The sequence below is a fragment of the Adiantum capillus-veneris genome, chromosome 4 (assembly GCF_014529385.1).
Source record: "Adiantum capillus-veneris isolate H3 chromosome 4, ASM1452938v2, whole genome shotgun sequence".
Taxonomy (NCBI): domain Eukaryota; kingdom Viridiplantae; phylum Streptophyta; class Polypodiopsida; order Polypodiales; family Pteridaceae; genus Adiantum; species Adiantum capillus-veneris.
The window spans coordinates 8,425,048-8,443,489 of NC_140934.1; the positions used below are offsets into that span (position 1 = coordinate 8,425,048).

General features: G+C 40.7%; 1 long non-coding RNA gene across 14 annotated transcripts in view; it reads left to right on the top strand.

The window, feature by feature from the left end:
- Positions 1-18,442, top strand: part of LOC147458667 (uncharacterized) — a 96,752-nt gene that overhangs the window by 23,368 nt on the left and 54,942 nt on the right. Inside the window, exon 3 of one of the 14 annotated variants that reach the window (XR_015187773.1) lies at positions 15,559-16,048. The exons of 11 other annotated variants lie outside the window; for them this stretch is intronic. This is a non-coding gene — a long non-coding RNA (uncharacterized LOC147458667). Of the gene's footprint in view, positions 1-13,029; positions 13,204-15,558; positions 16,049-18,442 lie in introns of those variants that run through there. 2 more of the 14 variants (XR_015187777.1, XR_015187780.1) reach the window with 2 other exon arrangements.

The window sequence follows — 18,442 nt, forward strand, 5'->3', positions numbered from 1 at the left end:
GGGTGTAGACATGATTGAATGGATGTTGTTTACCATTAGGGTCTGTTCCACTCTCTTTATCTGAGTGGTTTTACACACTATGGATTCATCTTTGTTATCTCCCAAGCAAGAGGGTAGTGTTTTCAAAGTCAATGATTTAGACATTCCTAAAGCTTCAGAACCACAATCCCTATATAGGGATTGTACATCCATGCCCATATTAGGAGGTAGATTGTCTAACCAAACTTCTTCTTAAATTTTCTTTCATAAGTGTCCTGGCCAGTCTTCTTCTACGAATGGAATTTCGTCTAAGGCATCTTCACTGTCAGGCATTATGAGTTCTGACTCTTCTGTTTCCAGGTGGGGTTCTACCACCACTTCGGATTTCTCTTTACTGGTTGCTACCTCAAGCTCCTCAGGTTTTGCCATACTCTCGAGCTTGTGTTCTTGTATTTCCAGCATCTCTTGTGTAATTCTTACCAAATTTTGATAAGCTTCAAGCTTAGCTACTTCCATGTGGAGACGGATAGTTTTTGCATTTGTTTTCCATTTTTTGTCATACTTTAAGTCCCGCTTGGTAAGCTTCCAAAGTTACATTAATTGGCTCAAAATTTTTGTCTATCAAAATTGATCCTCTAGATTTCACGGTGGTTTCTTTGATTTCAGTTTCAGTTTTTTTCACCTTTTCTTGGAATAGTTTCTTGGCTTTCTCCTCGATTTCAACCCTTTGTTTCTATTTTCTCATCTCATACCTTTTGCTTCTGCTTCTTTTGGTCTTTTGAGTGGAAATTTTAGTATTCTCCGAATCATAAGAGGAGTTCTGTTTCTTTTTCTTAGCCTGGCCTGTGGTGATTACCTTGATTGGAACAAACGGTTCACTCTCAAATGAGCTACTAGGTATCACTTGGACTACGTTCACTACTGTTTTATCTTTGTTTAAAGGATTTTTTGGACAATCTTCAGGGAAGTGTCCTCCCTTTTTGCAACATTGTATGCAATAAGCTTGAATTGGCTTAATGTTCTTGTCAAGCTCTGGGCATTCATTTTTCCAATGATCATCTGCACCACAGTTATGAAAGTTTTCAGTTCTTGGCTTAATCATGGGTCTTACCATCGTAGGTCTAACACCTTGATTAGCTACATAGTACATCGGTGCAAGCTCTAGTGTAGTATAAGTCACAGGTTCTTCCATCGGTGGTGGAGTTGAATTATATCAGTCTCCTTCTACCATTACTATAGACGGATTAGGCTCAGCATATGGTGTAAGAGGCACTAGTGCTTGTTCATCTATGACTCCCTCTGAATGCATGTACTTTACAGACATTGCATTATGTCCCGGATATGGAGGCTGTTGACCCAACACGGGTTGAGGTCTTTCTATACTCATCGGTGGTCTTTGAGCTGGGGCCATATTAGGCTGATATCTGTACATGGGTTGTTCTTGTGGTCTCACATGTACATATTGAATATTTCTATCATACTTTGGTCGGTAATAGCACTCATTGGTCTCATGGTTGGTCCATTTATCCTCGATTGCACACCATTTTTGCGTCCTAATTGGTTGTCCCTACTGAGGTATCCCTTGTCTTGTTGTCACCAGGAGGTGTATTTTTCCTGTTGCCTTCTGTAAATAAGTACTAGATATTTTTATTTTACTTGTTTCCTCGGGACCCTTGAAAAGGTGCAAGTGGACATTGCATGGCCAATGTGAAACGGCTGCGGCCGAATAGATTTCTCACATCGGGAGTCTGGGTCGGCCAATCGGGGACTGGTCGGGTCAATTAGCACTGAATTCTTATGAGTATGGAAGCCTATGCCCGCCAAATGAAATCTGGGCCACTCGGAAAGTCACTTACAACTTTATAAGTGAGGGGGAACTAGGGAATTAACTCAAAGGGGCAAACTGGACACTTGGCAGTTGTAGAGCCATTTGCAGGATACCTCAGCTGGAGGGGGCGCCCATTTGAGGTTGGGGCTGATTTTTTCTCATGTAAGTGAGCTACAGTGTGTGTGTGGTAGTGGGTGCAGGTCTATAGCTTTAATGGAAAGCTTGCCTTCTCCTCTGCTCTCGTGCATCTCTCTCTCCCCTTTGGCACCTATGGTAATGCCCCACTAGTTGGGCTACTCAGATGAACATGTACAGTTTTGGGGGTTTATGCGCGTTTGCCAAGGCAAGAGCCTTCTGAACAGGAACCGGATTAGCTAATTGCTAATCCCCCATAGGTACGCATAGTTCCATCGCGAAAGATTGCGAGTTCGGAGAGTCTTCTCGCGTGAAAATTCGTCCAATTCACAGGGGAACTGTCCCATTGTGTGCAGGAGCCCTTGGGACACACGTAGGTATGTTTGTTCCGCTAAAAACGATCCGAAACAGCAAATTACAGCCTGCTGTGTTTTTCTGCAGATTTAGGGTTTCGCATCTAAACTGCAAGGGAACACCGGGGGAGCCTCGTGAGAGCCTTGGGATGCGTGTACAGGCTTTTGGGCACTCGGCAGTGAAAAACAAGGAATTACAGTCTGCTGAATTTCTGTGACAACTCACCAGAAAGCTTCTAGATAGCGAGGGAATCCGTCCTAGATAGGTGCTTTTGACCTACAGGGGTTTTTGCGTCGTTATGGTGCCAAAATCAGGTCGGAAACCTGCATTTTCAGCCCTCGCCAGGTTTGGACAACTTTGTGAAAGCTTGTACTAAGTGGTCGGATTGTCTACCTTAATTTGAATAAAGAAATACCGAAAGGGGCGCCAGTCTTTGGGGCCTACAGGGTGTCGGTCTCGTGTGCGCAGTGACATTCTACGCAACTGTGTTCTCTACCCTTCTCAGTGCTCTGTGTAAAATTAACAGGTAATTGAAGTAGTACCGCCCTCTACGTTGTACAGGCCGGTTAGATGATTCCATCGACGGGATAGTCACTTTTTCTTCAAAAAGTGCAGCGTGGAATGTTGTGGGTAAAAGCAACACAGAGCTTGTCGTTATGGCAGAGAAGAGAGACTAAGTACCTGAAGAGGGATCTTCCTCACATGGCACAGAGAAATTTCCTTCAACTCTTCAAGAAGAGGACATGTGGTTTAGAACTCAACTGCGTTGCTGCATGGACATGTTTCAGCAGTTGGCTAACAACCCAAGGATGCAGGAGTTCTTACAGGCTCCGACATAGGGCTTTCAGCCTCCTACACAGGGCATGACTGAGCCGTTGCAGGAAAGGGAGATTTCCAATGCGCAGAGGACTCATGATGCTCGAGGGAAAGCCTATGTGGTTGAGCAACTAGCGGTGTCCAATGATCCAAAGCAACTTGCTTTAGCTGGACAAGAACTGTTTGTGAATGGTGAAGGGAGCAATGAACACGCTATGCGTCAGACCCTTCCATTACCTAATACTTATCCTGGTTATTTTGGAGGTGGTTCAGTGTTTCAAGCTATGGCTAGACCTTCCACAGGTTATATACCAGGGAATGTGTTCGGGACAATGCAAACAGGCATGGGTAACCCTATGTACGCGAACATGGGTGTCCAACCTGGTTTTCAGGGTGCGTATGGCCAGTTTCGAGTGCTTGGAACACAATTTGGTATGGCTGGTTGTTCGCAGCCATACGTACAAAATGCAGATATGACAGATAAAACAGTTGATGCAAGTGCTGGAATGAACAATCATGGAGCACCACTGCTACAGGCACTTGTTTATGATAATGTGGCTCCTTTGAGTGAGCTTAACGATTACAAGGAAGGTGGGCAGGGAGTGAAGTTTGAAACTTTCAGAGGAATTGAGGATCAATTGAAGGCTTTGACCTTCATACAGCAGTTCGATGCAGCTTATCTAGAGGAAACTTCACGGAATCTTCAAAGATACGTAAGGCTTCCACTTTCTTGAAAGGGAATGTGCTTCAATGGTGGACCGCATTTTTGAACCAGGGTCAAGCCCCAACAACGTGGGTCCAATTCAAACAGCTTTTTGTGCCTGCATGGTTGACAAACACTTTTGAAGTGGATGTGATGATAGAATGGCATGAGTTGAATGCTAAACAGTGTGCGATATATGGAAGAGTACAATAAACAGTTTTGGGTCGCACTGTTGCCAGTCACCTCTTACAGGTTTGTGCCATTGTCAGAACAAATTGAGAAGTATTGTTGCGGATTGCCCAAGAAAATCAGGGACTATTGCACAAAGACTACTGTCATGAATATGTTTCAGTTGATAGAGAATGCAAGAGTGGCCAACAATCTGTCGAAGGGAGATTCCGATGGATTTAATAGCCACAAGAAAGGGTCCCAGGGCAAACAGTTTTCAACCAAGGACAATGTTGTAGCAAAGCCTTCTGAGCCTCCCACAAAAAAGCCCTTCATTGAAGAAGGTGATACGTCCAAGAAGTAGTCTAAATCTTCTTCAGGACGAGGACAAGGACAAAAAAGGCATTTTTATGGCAAAACTTTTGAAGAAAGGAAAGCTCTTAGGGAGGCCAAGAAATGCTATATTTTTGAACAAGAAGGCATTTTGCAAATGAATGCCCACAGAAGAAGTCACAGGATAAGGATAACAAGTCGGACCATAAAGGGAAGAAGCCAAAGCCAAGTGTAGGACTTGTTCCAGATTTGGTTGGAGACCAGCCAAACACAGATGCCACGGAGCTGTGCAGAGCTTGGGGCAAAGTTAGAGACCAGACAATGCTGGTTTTCTTTGATCCAGGAGCCCGTGCAAATTTCATATCACCAGAATTGGCATCAATGTTGGGCATTCGTGCAGAGGAGATGGGTATGACAAGGGAAGCAGGTTTGGCATGCCCATGTCATTCAGAGCCTGTTACTCCCATTTTGGGGAAGCTTCGTCTGCACATTCAGAGCTACGTGGATACGGAAGAATTTCATATTATGCCACTTGAGGACTGTGATGTGTTACTGGGTATCCCATGGTGTTACAGGTTGCATGCTATGGTGGTTACTTACAACAAAAAGATTACCCTTGTACATAGAGAAAAGACTCATGTCCTTGATGTAAAGCTTAAAGGCGAGTCTGTTCCAGTTGTTTCTGCTTCTGCTATTTCATATGTAGTAAAGAATCATCTTTCTGCGTACTTGATCTTTGCAAAAGAAGTACCTAAAGTTGTATCTAATTTGTCTACCTTAGATAAAGACAGGTCAATTTTTTTGAGTGGTTTCAATGGATTTTTTCTCGGACTCTTTGCTAGGGGAGTTACCTCCTGAGAGACCTGAGGACCATACTATAGATCTTGTGCCAGGTTCTAGTCCACCGAATAGACCACCATACAGGGTTAGTGCAGCTCAGTAGAAAGAGATTATGAGTCAGGTCAACGAGCTTTTAGAGAAGGGGCTGATTCAGCCCAGTTCCTCCCCTTTTTGTTCACCTGTACTCTTAGTGCAGAAGAAGGATGGTTCATGGCGCATGTGCATTGACTATCGTGCCTTGAATAAGAATACCATCAAGGACAGGTTCCCCATACCGAGGATAGATGACATTCTTGATCGGCTTGAGGGAGCGTCATTGTTTACAAGGATAGACTTAAAGAGTGGCTACCATCAGATACGCATTAGGCCAGAAGATGTCCATAAGACTGCGTTCAGGACAACATTTGGTCTCTATGAGTTTCTTGTCATGCCATTTGGTCTCACAAATGCTCCTGCCACGTTTAATAGAATGATGGACAGAATTTTTAGACCACATAGAAACTTCGTGGGTACCTTCTTTGATGACATGATTGTCTATTCGAAGTACGAAGAGGAGCATAGGGATCACTTGACTGCAGTTTTCAATGAGTTACGTAAGAACAAGCTACTCATTAATGTGAAGAAAAGGGAATTCTTTTTGCAAGAGATTCACTTCCTTGGGCACATTGTTTCAAAGGATGGGGTACGCATGGATCCCGCTAAAGTGGAAGCAATTAGGTCATGGCCAGACTTGAAGTGCGTACATGACATTCGAAGCTTTCTAGGCTTATGTTCCTACTACAGGAGGTTCATCCGCAATTTTGCTGAGATTGCTTCTCCACTCCATGCATTGCAAGGGAAAGAAGTTACTTTCAAGTGGAAAGCCAAGGAAATTTTAGTGTTCAAACACTTGAAAGAGAAGCTGACTTCAGATCCGGTGATCATTTGCCAGATCTTTCCAAACCTTTTGTGGTTCAGTGTGATGCGTGTGGCCATAGTCTTGGTGCAGTTCTAATGCAGAATGGCCGAGTGGTCGCATATGAGAGCATAATTCTATTGAAGACTGAAAGGAACTTGCAAGTCTATGAGAAAGAATTGTTGGCAGTAATTCATGCTCTCACTAGTTGGAAACACTATCTGCTATGGGCTGATTTTGTTGTCCAAACAGATCATCAAACCTTGTGATATTTTCTTACACAGACGAAGTTGTCTGAGAAGCACATGCAATGGGCAAATATCTTGTCAATGTTCCATTTTCAGATTGTGCATGTGCAAGGGAAAAAGAACGTGGTGGCTGATGCGTTGTCACGAAAGCCCCAAATTTCAGCAGTGTCAATTCCGTACCATTGTGAACTAGACAAAATGAAAACACAATATGCTGAAGGTTTAGATTTTGCAAGGATCTATGACCAGCTTGTTGATGGGCAACATCATGAGCACTATATGCTTAAGAATGACTTTCTTATGATGCATCGAAAGTTATGCGTTACTAAACAGTTACAGCCAAAGATTTTGATGGAAAGTCACGCTCCGCCTTATGTTGGGCATCGTGGAATTGATGCGACAATGAAAGGGGTTGAGACATTCTTCTATTGGCCAACTTTACGTCAAGAGGTTGACACATTTGTAAGATCATGCTTAGTATGCCAAAAAGTCAAATTTGACAGACAAAAGCAACCGGGATTGTTGCAGCCATTGCCTATCCCAGATAGGCCATGGGAAAGCATAGCAATGGATTTTATCTTTGATCTTCCAAGGATGCAAACAGGCAATGATGGGATTTGGACTATCATTTGTAGATTCAGTAAGCAGGCCCATTTCATTCTTGTGAGGAAGAAGATAAAGCCAAAATACATGGTCAAGATATTCATGAGCAATATCTTTAAATATCACGGGATGCCTCAGTCAATTGTCAATGACAGGGATCCACGTATGAAGAGTCTTTTCTGGAAGGCATTGTTTGAGAACATGGGCACTACGCTAAAGTTCTCTTCTTCGTTTCATCCGCAAACTGATGGACAGTCAGAAGAGGCAAATTCTGCTATCCTGGACTTGCTCAAATGTTATGTATCAGAGCATAAGACAACTTGGGAACACCACCTTCCATTGGTTGAATATGCTTACAATAACACTGTGCATACGTCAACAGGTAAGGCACCATTTGAGATAGTGGAAGAAGGAAAGAAGGTCCCGCCCATTTTGCAGACTAAGGACAAGATTTTTGAGGCAGAGAAGTATGTGCAAGATATGGATGAAACATGCAGGAAGATAAAGATTGCTCTTGAGAAGACTCAGGCTAAGCAAAAGAAAGCTGCTGATCGTCACCGTCGTGAATTTGTATTTTCACTTGGTGATTGGGTGCTTTTGTGCTTTCAAAAGACCAGGTTAAGGAAAAGGAAAGGCAAGGAACGCTTGTTTCCTAAGCTCAGTATGCGATATTATGGTCCTTTTCAGATTTCAGAAAAGATTAGCGATGTAGCTTACAGGTTAAAGCTACCAGAAGGTTGGAAAATACATAATGCTTTTCATGTCAGCCTTCTAAGACCCTTTGTTGGTAATGTGCCAGAGAATATGCTTGATGAGGAACAACCCGAAGTGGAAGAATTGGATGAAATCCTTGTTCCTGAACAGATATTGGCACATAAAGAAAGAAAGGTTAGAGAAAAGGTTGCAAGACGCTATTTGGTGAAGTTCAAGAACTATCCATTGTTGGATGCCAAATGGATGGAAGAGTTTGAATTGGTTGATTCACCTTAGCTATTGCAATTGTATCTTGAAGCCTTTCAGATGGAACCCATAGTGACTTGATGTAGCCTTTTCTGGGCAAGGCAAGAGCATGGTTCATGATGCTGAAGAGAGTACTTAAGCAATTTTATCTACTCTTTCCATACAAAATTTAGCTAGAGAAGTTTGTGCTTGAGAGTACACTAGAAGACTTCTATGCTTGATATATGTGTCGTAGCCAGGTTGGTGGGATTGTTTAATCGTCCAACGCTACATTTTCGGAAGCATGTATATCTTGGATTCCCATCATAGAATATATGTGATATCAGGAAATGCTGCATGTATTATTGGCATGCAAGCAAGGAGCTTGCAGTATTTCAAGGGTGGGGTGTGTCACCAGGAGGTGTATTTTTCTTGTTGCCTTCCGTAAATAAGCACTAAATATTTTTATTTATTTTTATTTTTACTTGTTTCCCCGGGACCCTTGAAAAAGTGCAAGTGGACATTGCATGGCCAGTGTGAAACGGCTGCGGCCGAATAGGTTTCTCACATCGGGAGTCTGGGTTGGTCAGTCGGGGACTGATCGGGCCAGTTAGAACTGAATTCTGATGAGTATCGAAGCCTGTGCCCACCAAATGAAATCTGGGCCACTCGGAAAGTTACTTACAACTTTATAAGTGAGTGGGAACTAGGGAATTAACTCAAAGGGGCAAACTGGACACTTGGCAGTTGTAGAGCCATTTGCAGGACACCTCAGCTGGAGGGGGCGCCCATTTGAGGTTGGGGCTGATTTTTGCTCATGTAAGTGAGCTACAGTGTGTGTGTGAGTAGTGGGTGCAGGTCTACAGGTTTAATGGAAAGCTTGCCTTCTCCTCTGTCTCATGTAGCGCGATGATTTGCTCTCGTGCATCTCTCTCTCCCCTTTGGCACCTATGGTAATGCCCCACTAGTTGGGCTACTCAGATGAACATGTACAGTTCTGGGGGTTTATGCGCGTTTGCCAAGGCAAGAGCCTTCTGAACAGGAACCGGATTAGCTAATTGCTAATCCCCCATAGGTATGCACAGTTCCATCGCGAAAGATTGCGAGTTCGGAGAGTTTTCTCGCGTGAAAAACCGTCCAATTGACAGGGGAATTGTCGCATTGTGTGCGGGAGCCCTTGGGACACGCGTAGGCGTGTTCGTTCCACTAAGAACGATCCGAAAGAGCGAATTACAGCTTGCTGTGTTTTTCTGTAGGTCTAGGGTTTCACACCTAAACTGCAAGGGAACACCGGGGGAGCCTCGTGAGACCCTTGGGATGCGTGTACAGGCTTTTGGGCACCTGACAATGAAAAGAAGGGAATTCAAGTCCGTTGAATTTCTGTGACAGCTCACCAGAAAGCTTCTAGATAGCGAGGGAATCCGTCCTAGACAGGTGCTTTTGACCTACAGGGGTTTTTGCGTCGTTATGCTGCCAAAATCAGGTCGAAAACGTGTGTTTTCAGCCCTCGCCAGGTTTGGACACTTTGTGAAAGCTTGTGCTAAGTGGTCGGATCGTCTACTTTAATTTGAATAAAGAAATACCGAAAGGGGCGTCAGTCTTTGGGGCCTACAGGGTGTCGGTCTCATGTGCACAGTGACATTCTAGTCGCTGGACGCAACTGTGTTCTCTACCCTTCTCAGTGCTGTGTGTAAAATTAACTGGTAATTGAAGTAGTACCGCCCTCTACGTTGTGCAGGCCGGTTATACTTGGTCCCTTCATAGGTGCTTTTTGCATGTTATTCATCATGTCATTCATTCTTTTGAGCATGTCTTCTATGACTGTAAGCTGTGCTGCAGCAGCCGTTCCCACTTGTGCTGGTTTGGTTGATGTTGTTTTCTTCTTTTGGTTATCCTTAGGGACATCTTCTTCATTGAAAATATCACAATTGTCTCCTAAGTTAGTAGCAGCTGATACACACTTTTTTAGGGTCATATGCTTCTTGCTATACAATATAGCATGAAGTTCTTTGTTTAGCAATCCCTCTAAAAACAATGATACTAGTCTTTCTTCCGCAGGTATTTCTAGCTTTAGGCATCTTGCAATGTATTGTTTCATTCTAGTTGCACAATCCCTAACAAACTCACCTTGTTTCTGTTTGAAGCTATAGATTTGAGCTACCGTATTATGACTGATGTTCGTTTTGGAACATGCAGCTACAAATCCTTGAGCTAATGTATTTAAGTCCACGATTGACCTTGGTGGCAACCATGTCAATGCTTTTCTTTCTAATCTCATTCCAAATCCCTCGAATTGAGTATGGAAATCAAATATGCGTTCTGCTCTTAGAATTGTTTAAAAATTACTAAGTGGTCATGTGGATCCCCAGATTCACTGTATTTTTTGATCCATTTTTGAAAATCAGCTGGTCTGACACGTCTATTTGGTTCAACTCCTGTTCTCCTGGCAGTTGGTCTTGTCCCTAGTCCTTCAAACTAGTCTATTGGAAATAGTGACTCATGTAGCCTTGGATTGGCTTTAGTGTCCCCGATTTTCTTCGTGAGGATGAGGTGGTTGCTGGTTTTTTAACATTACTCTCAAAAGATATCTCTCGGAGTTCATCTCTTGGAATAGTTTCTGGTCCTTGGCCCAATATCGAATCTCTTATGGAGTATCCTTGGTATTTTGGTTTGTTCCACCTCCTCAGGAGTCATCATAACGAAGTTATTGTTATAACAATCCCTAAATAGGTAGGTTGGTAGATCTGTTGACCCTTGTCTTTGATTTTGAAGATATAAATTATCTTCATGGGTGTTAACTGTCCTGATTTGACATGAGAAGTCCATAGAAGTTCTTTGACGTTTCTATCCTCCCAACAATAGACTGTGATCCTAGGATTATCCGTATTAAGCCGTTTTAAAGGCTTAAAATCAATTTGATTGTATCTCTCGAATTCTAAAGTCCGTGGTCCTTCTTTTGCTGCCATATCTGGAATTATGGTATTTACTTCTAACCCCCATTTGTCTATCACGTCAGAGTTTTCAACTTGTAAATACTGAGTTCCATTTTTTTTCAAGGTATATTTTTTCTTGTTTGTTTGCCGTGATTTCCTCTTCAAACTCTATGTCATGGTCATCAATGCGAATAGTATACTCTTCATTAGGATCCAGGTAAACCTGAGCTCCATGGCGATCAGTCTTATAAAAGGAGAGTATGTGCTTATAACGCACCGTCGTTCCGGTTTCTGAATGAGTCGAATAGGAAGATATTTCAAATGTTGATTCTGAAAAAGTGTCTGAGACTTCTTCAAAGATAGTTTAAGTGGTCGCTTTGATTCACTCTCTTCGGTGGATACCCTACGAGAGGTCTCTCCAAATATGCCTTGATTTACTAGTATACGACCAGATCTAAGATTTATATAGACTTGTAAAGCCCTGGATAGAGTACTTACCGTCGGATTGACTGGTTATCAATTTCTTGCACTTGACTTGATTGCAACTTCTGTCACGCTTTCAATTCCTGGTCTACTATCAGTTTTAATTAAGTTACCTAATCTTTCACAAAGACTGTCCAATTTTTGCTAAATATTGCGACTGGTCTATGTGTATCACTTCAAGTAGAGCTAAGCGAGTCAGTAGTTGAGACTTTCAGATTCTACCTTTTCAAAAAGCCGAAGGACTAATCTGCAACCTAAAAACTGCGTGAACAAGTACTAATTTGGATCCGATTGAATCCAAAAAGTGCCCGGTGGCCTTGTATTATGTTGGTTTAACACTGTACAAGTTCAAAAGTCAAAAAGTTTGTGTCTGTGTATCAGTTGTAAATAATTGCGATTATTTACTTTTTTCCAAAATTTTATACTTTTTGGCTTGCCAAGTATGCAACTTGTTAAGATCTTTGGACAAGTTTCACTTAGTTTGAATAAAATTTCTTCAAGTTATCAACTGTTTTGTGTCCGCAGACCCAGTTTTCAAGAATCTGGCTTAAGTCTCACTTTTGTGATCTAAATTTCATCAAAATTGATTTGTGTGGTCTACTTCATATGCTTGACCTTGTGATATACTCAAATATGCAAAAATATTCAATTTTAGCAGATGTAAATAAACGCGATTATTCACTCTTGTTATTTTTATGCAAGTTTTTGTCACAATATTGACACAAATCTGTTAAGCAGCTCAACTTAAGCTCCCTAACTAAGTTTCATCAAGTTTGGATAATTTCTGCTGAAATAGTCATCAGTTGTGTGTCTATAGACTGACTTTGCAAATTTAGCCACAATTTTCAATCCAATGATCCAAATCTTACCAAATTGGTTTGTGGGCTTAATATAATATGCTAAAACTAGTGGTATGCTGGTTTGGTCCAAAAAGTTGAAAAATGGGACAAAAGTAAATAATCGCGAAAAGTAAATAATCGCGATTATTTACCACTGACAAATTTTTGCATCTTTTTGTTCAATTGAGCATGTACACTTGTCTATCACATCAATATAAGCCTATGAATCAAGTTTCATTGAGTTTGAACATTTTTTTTTCAATTTACACTAAGTTCTTGACAATCGGTACAAAATTTAGTTTTTACCAAGTTTTTGGTCAGTTTGGTGATCCAAATTTTATGGGCCTTTACAAAAGATATTTGTACACATGCATAGAGTCTCTGATATCAACTTTGGTCACTTTTGTGCTGAGAGTAAATAATCGCGATTATTTACTTTAGACCTAGAATGAGCACTTTTTTCAAATTTTTCACTGGATTCGACTCTAGAGATTAAGTGTTTATCCCACCATGTACTGTGTTATGTGTGTTTTTTTCCAAGGCATCAATCATTTTGGTTGTGAAACTATTGATTGCAAACTGAGGGATAGATATTGTCATAGGTTAGCATTTCCTTTCCAAGTAGATGACAAATATCATCAACAATCTCCCATGCACGAGCGCGCTTAATTCCAAGGGTTGCTTTGTTACCTCTGTAGGTGGTTATGTCACGCATCTTTTTTCACAATTGAAACTCAATGGATCTTTGTGAGTCATAATAGTTTGAAGGAAAATGCATCGCTTTACCACCACCCATACATATTTTATTAGGGTGATCTTGTGTATTTTCAGATACCTTCTTGTCCCTTGATAGCTCAGTTGCTCCACCATGGATACCAACACTTGATAGAATAGCCTCAAGTTCTCTTACATACTTTTTTCTTTTTTCTGCAGGCTCCACATTCCAAGAATAATTAGTATGGAGCATTAACAACTTGTCCAGAATTCGTAGATGGGCATGAAGAGTGCACACATGTACAATTTATTAGTGGAATTTGAAGAATAGGATTCTAATTTGGACCGTCCATGTTTTGATTTCACCTTGCTTGATCCCTTAAGATTTTTCAAGTCGCTTGCGAAATGCCATTCAACTTAGAACGTACCAAAGTTTTCCATTTGCAATCTTCGTCCTTCCTATCGATGCGGAATGACGGAATCGATTGGCGTGTGATTGAGATATCATTTGAGAGACTCATGTGTCTCATGTGGGAGATAAAAATCTACAAGCCACCAAATTTTCTTTTCCGATTGAACCCCAAGTCCCTTCTAATTGGCATTTATTTTAATATTGACGCCCACCAAGGCTCCGTTCATCAATGTAATGCTTACCCTTTCGGGACGCCGACCTTTGACAACCTGACACTTATCAAGCTTTATAACAAAGATAACCTTATCATCATACTCTTCATGTGTCGCCCCATAGAACTTGATCATTGACAACAAGTCAACATACACATTGTTGAACTCGCTGCAACAAAAGCATTATTGTCTTCCAAGGGCATGACATCTTGCATATATTCAAACCCACCTAACAAGGTTCCAACATCATTATTGGTGCATTTCTTCGCTATGCTCACAATGTAAGGTGTTGGCAACAACCTAAATAGTCTCTTTGTTCCGTGTCCTAACATGACAGTTCTGTAGAAGGCTTCGTAAGCATTGAAACTTATTCCTGCACTGTCACATACCTCCCATCATCTCTTGAGGCAACACAATGTTCTTCAATTCTTCGAAATATCTATGGCACAAAATTTTGGCAATGCTAGCATTGTATGGACCATCCAATAGCTCCACAACTCCTTTGGCTTGACGATGTGGTGTTGTAGAGTACGTCCTCTTGCTTGAGCATTGGAATTAGCTCCCATCTTCATTTGAACTAAATTTATGTAGATTGTAGGAGCCTGCGAAAAATATAGCAAATCGAAAGCGTGTATTCTTGCCCTTACCTAGTTTGATAGATATGTTTTTTTCGAGCTCCACCACCTGAAGATAGCAAGGACGTCGCTTGTCTCTTTAAGGGAAATGGGTGTGAGATGATTGATTTGATTACGTACATTACATGCAATAGTTGAACGTAATGGTCCAACTGATGCTCCTGCTCATTTTTTTGTTGCTCTAATTTTTGCTTGAGCTTAGCCATTTTATCATTGAGTTGCTTGGTCTTCTCATTGGATTCCTCTTTGACTTGTTGAAAGTTCTTCACATACTTCTCTTGCAGCGAAGAATATGTAGCAAAGAGTTTCTTTCTTGCTTCTATAACATTGAAGAAAGCTGAATACCGTCAGCATTTAGATGATATCGTTTTAGCCTATTTAGTAATGTCTTGAAACAAAAGGGGATTGAATAACATTTGGAGTTAGCTAAATCAAGCAAATTAGAGAGAGAAGGTGTAATGGTGATAGCTACAAGCGGAGGATGTTGGCTATGGAGGAAAGAAATCTAGATTACTCAGAGACGAGGTTTGGATGTTGTTGTGGAGGAAGGAAAGAGAGGGAATGCTAGTTAGTCTCCTTTGAATTCAAATGGTTGCTCATGGATGTGTTAGAGAGAAATGTTACTGCTGACAGAGAATGGAGTATTCCATTGCTCTAAGATGGAGTTGGATATGGAGAAGTATGGAGAGTGAGCAGATGTGCAACCTTAGAGGATCTCCACTTTTTTGTCAGAATTAAGCAGCACAGAATGTCCCTTCAATTTTGATTGAGAGAGAGAGAGAGAGCTCACGTTTTAGAGAGAGAATACAGTTAGAGAATGTGGAAAATTTACTTTTTTGATGGGGAGAGGACGGAAAAGTGCTTCTGTTAATGACCTCAACGTGAGAGAGTGGTTTCAATGTCAGAGAGAGAGAGGTCAGGGGCACAAAAAAGACATTTTAAAATTCATCTCTATATATCATAAAATTTAACTCTATATATTATAAAATTCCATTATTTACTTTTTTTTTTGGTTAAAATTTGTCTATTTTTTAAAAACAAAATATATAAATAGCGTTTCTTAAAAGTCTAGTATAGACCTTTTTGCCCCTCCTTTTAGGCTTGGTTAAACTTGGCTTTAACCTTAAGCATGTCCTTAAACTACAAAATAAAGAGGCTCTTTTGTACCTCATTCACTTTCTAATGAACTTTTGAAATAAACTAATTAATTGCATATGTGTCATAAAGCATGTACAGCAACCAAATCTCTCTCAAAGATGGCATATCTCTTCTTTGCATCATTAAGACGTTGGCTTTGAAAGGCTATTGATTGGCCTTCTTAATTCAACATAGCACCGATGAAATCTTTTTATGCGTCTACTTCAGCCATGAATGGTGTTGCTAGGTTTGGAATGATGAGTACTAGGCTTGATGTGAGAGCTATTTTCAGCTTGTTGAAAGATGCCTTCTCTTTCTCCTTCCATTGAAAAGAGATTTTCTGTTTTGTGAGGTCATAAAGAGGAGAGGCTATGTGGGAAAAATGCTTGATGAAGCGGAGATAGTAAGAGCATAATCCAAGCAAAGATCGTGCCTCATGCAGATCACGAAGATAAGGCCCTTCTTGAATAAGTTGATCCTTTTAGGATTACGTCTTACGGTAATTTTTCTTATGCATGAAGAACTCACTATTCTTACCATTTATGAGGAGTATTTCGTAGAAGTATTTTCAAAACCATTTCTAGATATTAGAGATGCTTCTCTTCATTCTTGATAAAGTCAAGAATATGATAAGAAAGTACCGATATACTGACAGTGATTCCTAAAGATACTCTCCATCATGCGGTTGAAACTGGTTGACACATTTATTAATTTAGAACGGAACCACCAGGAATTCATATCAACCAAATGAAGTACGAAAATATTTCTTGTCTTTATCTTGTGCAATTACCTTGATTTGGTGATATGTGCTCCTCCATAATGCGGTTGAAAATTTTGGCACCTCCAAGACGATCCAAGGTATTGTCAATTCTAGAGATAAGAAATCTATTCTTTATTTTGATTTGGTTGAGTGATCGATAGTCGATGCACATTCTAAATGTGCCATCTTTGTTTTGAACAACAAGAATTGGAGAACAAAAAGGTGAGCTGATAGGCTTAACTAACCCACGGCTAGAAAGGTCTTTCAGTTTCTTCCTAATTTTCTCTTGTTGGGGATATCTAACTCGATAAGGTGCAATGTTGGAAGGAGCCGGTAATCCTTAGTGGCATGAGAAACTTGCATGTAACTTACCATGGGAATTAGATCTCCACTAGCTCCGACTTGAATTGGGTATCACTTGCCTTTGTGTTTGAATTCCACCATCTTTTTCTCAGAGTGGCAAACCAAGAATCACATTTGACCCATCAAGACTAGAATGCAAAAAGTGTCATGGTCAGAATATCCTTGAAGTAGAAACTTTAGTTTGTCAATGTAGGGAACTACAGTCTGCATTGAATCGCCATTATTAGGGAGGACATCTTGGTGGAGCTCCAAGGGTATCTTCATGTCCATGTTACAATCCAAGCTCTTTAGATAGATCTATCAAGAAGAGAGATTGTTTCTCTTCGAATTGACCCCAAACTTTTGAAAGTTTGCATATCTCTAAGGTATGGTTTGTATCTTCCTCCACATCTTGGATGACATTGATCTTTAGTGATGAAGGTTTGTCATGCCCTTTGTTAGGGCATTGATTTTCTGTGTGTCTAGTTTTTCCACATTTAAAGCACTTTTTTACTTTTAAATGTTGTCGTTTTTCATATTTGGAATTTTTCTTCTCGTTGGGATATAAATTGTATCGGAATTGAGTAGTAGTAACACGTGGATTTAGCTGGAACTTCTTAAACTTTAGTAGAGGTCTTGATTGTTGGTTTTTTTTCTTTAGGGAATGAATTTCCTTCTAGATTTGTGACCCTCTTCTTATCTTATGTGGAAGGTTGTTACCACCATTATGTTCCAACCCCCATTTTTTTGCATGATCGATGAGTTCCTCGAGATTACATTATCTAGAGGGATTTAGAGCGGTATGAAGTATGAACAACAAACCTTATCAATCTCTCCATCTTCATTATTACTATGCTAAGCTATGCTCTAAGAGTGATTACATGTGAGAATACTACTTCTTTTTTCGTTGAGATACATTTTTTTCTCTTTATCTTCCTCACTCCCTGCTAGCTCTCTCCATCTCTGAAGGTGTTTGAGGTCTTGGGACTGCGGCCGGGGACAAGTTCTTGTTTATTGCAAGTAGATAAATTGTTGTTTTAAGCATAAGTTTTGGTACATGAAGCTTTCTATCTTCATGAAACCAAGGAGGTCTTAAGGAACAAAGAGATTGTATTGTACTAAGTATCTCTTCATGGGAGAACCTATAATACAAAAGCTTATTGGAGGGGGGACCGGCTCCAAGTAAATCCGATCCTCCACTTTTGTCAATTTCTTTTTTTCTCTTTGTTTTGCAAGTTATTTCTCATGCCATGTTAATCAGGACTGTGTAAATTGTTGCTATCTCGAACCTAGCACTCTCCTTATCTTTATTAGGAATCTTCTTAACGAAATGCTCACTATGACTAATCTATTTCCACTACACTCAAAGTTATTAGCTCAATTTTGTGACATTGGTATCAGATCTATTGGTTTTTCTTTTCTTGCTTAAGAAGAGAGGTCCTTAAATTGTCCACGATGCATGTGGATGCTTGAGTGCTAATTTTCAAGAGCTAAGAGGAGTAGCAGCTAGGGCTTTGAAGTTGCCAAAGAATAAGTTTATACATAAATTCTTTTAGCATGGCTGATAATAATAAAGAGAGTAGAATCAATATCGATAACTTTGATTTTGCACATGAAGGTGCTACTAATGGTGCCCCTATGCTATGCTTGTGAGTTCTCTTGTCGCTAGGCAACAACAAGTTATGGGCAACCCCGCCCTACAAGGTAAAGTTTACCAACAACTTCGCACCCATGGGATCTCGAAATTCCTCAAGAAGAGAGAGCTTTCCAAGAGGAAAATGTCTCCGCATACTCCTGATCATCGTAATCTCAAAAGGGAAGAGGGGAATCAAAGGAAGAAAAAGGAGAGAAAGAGGTCACTCCCTTATCGATCTTCATCGCCTTCCTCCTCTTTCGATGAAAGTAATGGTTTTTTTCCCTTAAAGAACCCAAGAGGAGAGGCCATTAAAAATCCTATGCTACTTGGAAAAGGTTCAATAAGCTTAAGAAGTTCAAGAAAGGAGGGAAGAACATCTCTTTTCTCACCTATTATGACACAGCCACACAGACAAAGTCTTGGCCTTTATCCAACAATTTGAGGCGGCCTTTGGAGATGAGGGCTTCATGGAATCCTCCAAGCTACGACAGCCATGCA